Source organism: Sander lucioperca, chromosome 19, assembly GCF_008315115.2.
Source record: "Sander lucioperca isolate FBNREF2018 chromosome 19, SLUC_FBN_1.2, whole genome shotgun sequence".
Classification (NCBI taxonomy): Eukaryota; Metazoa; Chordata; class Actinopteri; order Perciformes; family Percidae; genus Sander; species Sander lucioperca.
The window spans coordinates 13,155,085-13,161,485 of NC_050191.1; positions in this window are offsets into that span (position 1 = coordinate 13,155,085).

Genomic DNA, 6,401 nt, shown 5'->3' on the forward strand with positions numbered 1-6,401 from the left:
ATTCATGAATCAATTTAAAGACTCGGGTGAAAGATCCGAGTGAATCACGACTCAAACAGGTTTAATACACGGTGAAACCGCTAGCCTTGATCCAGTTGCCAGGAGATGAGCTGAGACTCCAGGAAATTACTGGTGCTGAAAGCAGGATTGTGTTACCCCTTGTTTCCAGTCTGTATGCTAAGCTAAGCTAACTGGCTACTGGCCTTTATGTGATACCAATGTTCACATTCATCTCTTGACAAGAAAGTAAATAAACCATGCAAATGTCTGCAAAAGTATTCCTTACGATTATATACCTTATTCAGGGATCATCATTGTGTGCTGTGTCATATTAATATTGCTATGAAAAATAGGTCATCTTTAAATATTAGGCTAAGCTGTGTGTGTTTACTCTGATTCTTCCCAGATTAGAAATAAATTAGTTTCCTTCCCTTCAGTTAGAGAAGGATGGCAGGTGTTCTTCCCACTTCTAAATCTCGTGAGAATGTAATCTGAGATAGGACGACCTTAGCTCCTTCACCCCCCGGTGTGCCACCCTGTAACGTAAAACCCAGTACAGACCAGACTCTCCTTTAATGTCCTGTCAGTAGTTCGGTCGTGGTGAATTACAGTCTTCCGCTTGTCTTCTAATGACGTTGTGGCTCTGGGTTCATAGAGCATGTGGCTATAGGTTCTTCTTTCCTTTTTAAGATGAACTGTAATCACTTTTTAATTTGTCAAATACTTTACTTTATGACCACATACCTGCCCAACTAATTACATTCACATTAGCTGTACTTTGTGTTTAGTTCTATTTAGGAAATGTTAGCATGCTAATACACTAAACTAAGATAGTGAACATGGTAAACATAAAGTGATACTTTTAAAAACGGTGCTGGTGCCTAAACGGTGCCTGAACCGATACTTAAAAACAAAAACAAAAAAAAAAGCACAAAATGACAGTTCGCGACATTAAAGAATGGCTTGTAACTAACTTATTTCACCATCAGTCAATTGCTGTCAAACAACTAGAGATGGCCCTATACCATTTTTTGCTTCCCGATACCGATTCTGATACCTGAACTTGCGTATTGGCCGATACCGAGTACCGATCCGATACCAGTTTGTCATATATTTTATTATGTTTTAACAACTGTATACTACTATCCCTGTATGGATGTGATATTATTTCTATCGTTGTTGTCAGTCTGGCTTAGGTTAAACTCTTTGTGAAACATGAACAAACACAAACAATGAACGCCCCAGAACTTTCTTTTATTATCCAGTTTGACAGTCAGTTATAACAGAAAAAGAAACTACATTTTAACGTAGATTTTCTTTAGGGCTTTATTACGTGGTATCGGATCGGTGCATAAACTCCAGTACTTCCCGATACAGATACCAGCACTTTAGGCAGTATCGGAGCACAACAGCTTGAGTTTCTTGAGTTACACTAGAATGCACCATGAAAGGCCCTGAAAACCAGAGGTGTCAAAAGTATTCCCATTCATTACTCAGGTAGAAGTATAGATACTAGGGTTTAAAAAGACTTCTGTAGAAGTTGAAGTATCAACTCAAGCTTTTTACTCAAGTAAAAGTGTAAAAGTACTGGTTTTAAAACTACTTAAAGTATAAAAGTAAAAGTAATGTAAGGAGAAAAAAATAATATCAATATACTTTTTTAAATTAGACGGCGAGTTTTGGAAACAATTAGCTTGTGGTACTTTGGTGCGCAGAGCTTGCAGCGCATTCAAAAGGAGTTGTTTTTCCATCCAACCATTTCGAAAAATTCTTCCAGGTACGGCCAGGGATGTAGAAGGGTTGGCTGGTCTTCCTGGCTATCAACCTCCTCACTGATGCTTGGTTGGGACATTTTGCTCGAGTTCTCTTGAGTCTCTGCCACGGACATCTTCGTACTAGGCTACATACGTCTGCTATTTCCTTGCTGGAGTGTGACGTGATTTGTGTCATGTGCAGGTGCGATGGATCTTGTACAAACCAATAGGGTGTCGGAATTATATATGTTTATACTTCTCATCCAACCACAATCAAATTCACTCTATCCGGATAGCGCAATTTATCTGGATAGGTTTTTTTTTTTTTTTGTGTGTGTTTTTTTAACGATGACGAGCCGGAATGAAAACAAGCCGAACTGAAATAGGAGTAACAAGGCTATTTTTAAAATGTAAGGAGTAGAAAGTACAGATAATAGCGTGAAAATGTAAGGAGTAGAAGTAAAAGGTCTGCTGTAAAATAATTACTCCAGTAAAGTATAGATACCCAAAATTTCTATTTAAGTAAGGTAACAAAGTATTTGTACTTTGTTACTTGACACCTCTGCTGAAAACCCACACAGTAGTTTTCAGTTAATCTGGCTGATTGAACATCTTCAATGGTTTAAGTCCCATTGGTTTTGTTTCTTCTACAACTACGGCAGTGGCCATGGTGTCTCGTAAAATGCAGCTATTCTACACTGAGTCTTTAGCTGCAGACTGTTGCGTGTCCCAACGTTGGGATCCTTACAATTAAAATAAAGCTATGCGTTAGAACGTGTTTAAGTCAGCTACTAGCTAACGGTAGGCTAATGTTACCTGCTGCCTGTGTAATGTTAACTAGCATCACGTGCAGTGATGCTTCTGTTGCCTGTAATGTCCGTTTCGAAGCACCAGAAGGAAGTGCGTGCATTTAAGTGCCACCGAAATGAGGCAACGAAATCTGCGTTGTCATTCGGTCAGGTAGATACCGGTCATTTATGAACTATATTAGCACAGGGGTTTTGGTAGCCAACCATCATTGTCATTGTGAGCATGTTAGCATGCTTGCCTTTGCATTTTGCTCAAAGTAAAGTCTCGCAGAGTTGCATGGCTGTAGGCCCTGTGTGTGTGCATTTCGAAATACAAGAGTCAGTCAAATGTATGCAAATATATTCTCACAAGATCTTACCATGTAATTAGGATATCATTTCTGTGGAAACTCAGAGGTGACACATGTCCTTGTGTACCATTGCCTCAAACCGCCTACTGTACTCATTTTGTCACATTGAAACAAAACCGTATTTATGATAAGCTGCAGCTGTCAGGTAGCTTTCTCTCTCTGTCTTCTGAATGATGTTTTAACTGGAGGTCTTTCAGACTGATGGCTCCACAGGATGTATTTGGTGCCACGCTGTATCACGTTACTCTCTCTTTAAGATGATCTTAAATCACTCCACAACCTGCCCTATTTATATTGAGGTCCAGGTGGTGTGTGCGCAAGTGTGCAGCACTGTGTTTGATGGCGATGGTTTGTATGAAAAACAGTTAAGTGTGTATGTGTGTGTATGTATATACATATGCCTGTGTTCAATGAATATATATATATATATATATATATATATATATATATATATATATATATATATATATATGGCTTTTTAATATGTCATCCTGATGTCCAGTGTGATCCAACCCTTTTATCTGTTCTGCCTAAAGCAGTTCCAGATAGCATGCAGAGTTCAAATACACTGCATGCGGAAGAGACCCAACTGTGCTTTCAGATGTGGCATGATACATATCTGGAGCATATTGGATGACTAGAGCAGTTACAGTACGTTTTGTGAGACTCATACTACAATAACAATAGATTGAAAGGAGAGTTCACAAGAAAATTATGGTTTATTTTAAGAGGCAAACCGGAAATGACTTATTTTCTCTATTGTTTCCATATCAGCTCTTCAGTTTCAGTTCATGGCCACCTTAATTGTAGTAGCAAAATGAAGGCAGTTTGATGATGGGATTTGCTGAATCTCCTATTTTCCACAAAAAGCTACCTGTTGATGAGCTGCATCTCATTTTGCTTAAATTGCCTTGTTGAGTCCTCCACTTGCCTCCCTTCACGGGAGGAGAGAGGCAACGAGCAAATGAGTTTTGGAAGGATGAGACGTCCTTTCCTCTAAAGTGTCACATTAATTTGTCAGCTGTTTGGGCGGAGTTAGCAACTCCTTCAGCTGCACGGCTTCTGGGAAGGCTACGTTGTGTATCCTCGCCTATAGCTCCTTGATGATCACGCCTCGATGCTCGCTTCTTGGTCCTCGGGGCAGAAATAAGAGCTTTGAGATGGCCTTCACCGAGGAAGGACAGAACAACTTCCAGTTCAGCTGAGGACCGTGGAGTCAAGGAGCTATCAAATAAGGGCCATTGGATGTACCCTTAGTGTTTTGAAACCCTCCCTGATAAACTATGATGTGATATCCCCGTTTTTCTTATCCCTGCTTGAGGCTGGAGCTGAGCTCTCTCTGCCCCGCAGGAGGAGGGTAGTGAGTCTTTGTGTGGGGGGTCATAATCTTTCACCTGCTGCTGGCAGTCCTCCCTGCTGGGAGGTCACATCTAGGAGCTGAGGCGTGAAGGTGTGGACAAGAGAGGGGGAGCAAAGGAGGATGAGAAGAGAGGGAGCAAGAGGAAGATTGGAAGAGAAAAAAGTTAGTCGAAACAGACTTCATTTTCTGCTGTTTTACCTTCAACACATTACGTAGAACTTAAAGCATGATGTATGAGTGTTTGTAAGCAGGGCTTTAAATTAACTTTTTTGATCACCAGCCAACAAGGCTAGTAGGGGTGGTACGGTTCACAAAATCCACGGTTCGGTTCGTATCACGGTTTTAGGGTCACGGTTTTTGGTTCTGTACGGTTCTTGTTATTTTTTCTTTTAATCTTTAACACTCCAGAAATATACTTCAGCATATAATATATAGCTAAAATTAGCATATTGAATGCATGTTGCACAATACATGCACACAGTGGCAGTTCTATCTATTGTTTTATTTCCACTGTCATCATAGGTAACATGAAATCCAAAATGTTCCCACACACCAGACTATATACGACGCTAGCGCATCCTCCAACTCTGGGCAGCCTTCCTCATTTCTCCCACTTGACATTTCTGCATGTGACCTGACCTGCAGCAGCAGCACTCCACACTCCACCTGAGGAGCGGTCGGCTTGGCGGCTCTCAAAATATGACGAAAATATTTTAAACTGACCTTTGTCGATCAAAAAAGCAGACAGATTCAACAACTGTATGGCCTATTTCTCGCTTAAAATGTTTTCAGAAACATGTTTCGGTGAACTATTTTCGTAAAATACGAGATCGTATTCAGAACGAGACGCCATTAGAGTCTGTTTTGAAATTCGGGAGCAGCAAGAACCACGTGACACGTTCGTCCACTCAGCTGCCACGTGTTGCGTTCGTCACGCTCATCCCCCTCGTCGTTTATATACTGTCTATGGTCGTTTCCAGTAAGTATTTTAACATAGGTGTCGAAAGTGGGCACTACGGCAGTAAGTGGTTAGTGCACATTAACAGTGTACTGACGAACCGTGCGATACACACACGCTTCGAACCGAGACCAACCTGCATTTGGCAGGTTGGCGGGTGTCAATTTAAAGCCCTGTTTGTAGGGGTATCAACAATGCTGTAATACTAGTGAGACGAGCAGGAATAAAATGCAGTCCTGGGAAGCCGCCACATTATTGCACATCTATCATCACCTTATTTAGTCTCAATCAGACAACCCTGGTTTCAGCTGCACAGCTGAATGACCCTTTCCTGCTCGTCATACAGGAAAAGGAAGTGAGCTGTGCTAACAAGCAGGTCATCCAGCTTTAAATTTAGCTTCTTCATAGATGCATACAGACACAGGACGCACACTCCTTTACAAAATCCCTGCATTGTGTGAGGCGTAAAAGTTTTCTCTATAGAGTGTTGCTAACCTTGAATGAAAAGTGTGTCAGAAGCCTTAGCACAACCCTTCTATTAAAAGCTTTTCATAGAACTTGTCTCGGTAGAAATGTCTGCATTAAGACACGTACTGCCGCCTCTATCAGACATTAAAACACCTGTCATTTTCTCACTACCTGTCGTGAGTGGAGATGCAAACAATACCGCCGATCTGCACCGACATGCAAAGCAAGCCCTTTCACATGCAAAGCTGTGTGGCAGCCATACAAGGTGCAGCCCGGCATCATAGGTAGAAATGTAGAGACGAGGTCTGCAGTGTTTCAGCATCATTCCTGGTTAAATTCATTGATCTGTGACAAGGTGCAAATACATTTTACTGAAAAGATTTTATGAAACACACATTTTTGGTAGGTTCTGATCAAACATGTATATGTTTTAAAAATATTGCCTAGATGGATGAGCTGCTGTGCTTGTGCTTCCTGATATAATTTCCAAAATCAACGGTTTATCGCCACTTTACGTCTGTGTGTGTGTATGATGGAGGACAAAAGGTTGATGTTGATATCGCCATGTGTTTCCTGTCATATACTAAGGTGCGTGTGCGTGGATGCACGTTTGCGGTTGCTCATGTGTCTCCAGGTCCAGCCCATATTTCCGTGGCCCAGACTGGAGCAGCAGACAGACATGCAGAGACCTGCTTTGTGCTG